The sequence below is a fragment of the Daktulosphaira vitifoliae genome, unplaced genomic scaffold, assembly GCF_025091365.1.
Source record: "Daktulosphaira vitifoliae isolate Bord-2020 unplaced genomic scaffold, ASM2509136v1 Scaffold_2, whole genome shotgun sequence".
NCBI classification, from domain to species: domain Eukaryota; kingdom Metazoa; phylum Arthropoda; class Insecta; order Hemiptera; family Phylloxeridae; genus Daktulosphaira; species Daktulosphaira vitifoliae.
In genome coordinates this window covers 21,515,409-21,516,180 of record NW_026099573.1, presented here as the reverse complement: position 1 = coordinate 21,516,180, position 772 = coordinate 21,515,409, and positions in this window count along the sequence as shown.

Here is a 772-nt window from a genome sequence, read left to right as displayed (position 1 = left end):
TACACACCACTGCTATTATCTCATTACCGTCAGGGTTTCTCGTTACCCAACTCGTCGAAACGGCCCCGAACCCGACGGCCGGAGGTCACTGCGCCGTCGTGCGCTCGGCATCCGTCGGAGCGGCCGGTCGAACGGAAACGGATAAAAAAATGAAAACGGGGAAAAAAAAACCAGCCAACCGTATTTCTGCCGATCGGCGATGATGAAACGCTTGCCACCGCAGAAAACACGACCGGTGATTTTGTAACAGAAAAAAAAAAAATTATAATAATATTATTATTCGTTATTATTATTTTTATAATTCGTACAATTGACGTTCTGCAGTTGTCGGCCGCGCGCGCTGATGCCATAGGGAGATGGTTTTTTTAAACGCAATCCACCGGATCCGTACCGGCGAACGCGCGACAAACGCTGGCTCGTCGCACAAACAATGATTTCACCACCACCCCCTGGCGGTCGGTCGCTGCGATCGCCCCGCGCGACAAAGCGAGTTTTCCCATATCGATAGCGTTTGAAACCGAATCCGATCCGACCCAACGCCGTTACCGTTATTTTTGCAGTCGTCGTTACGCGCACGCGCGCAAGCCGACTCGCCCGTAGCACGAGTTTGCAGCATCGGCGGCATGTCGTTGAAATTATAAAAAAACTATGAAATAAATATAGTTTAAAAAAACTAAAAAACACGCTTTTAAAGCACATTGAACTAAAAAGTTGAAAATAATTTTTAAAACAATATTGAACGAAAAGTAGTAGAATTATTGTGATAAAAGCG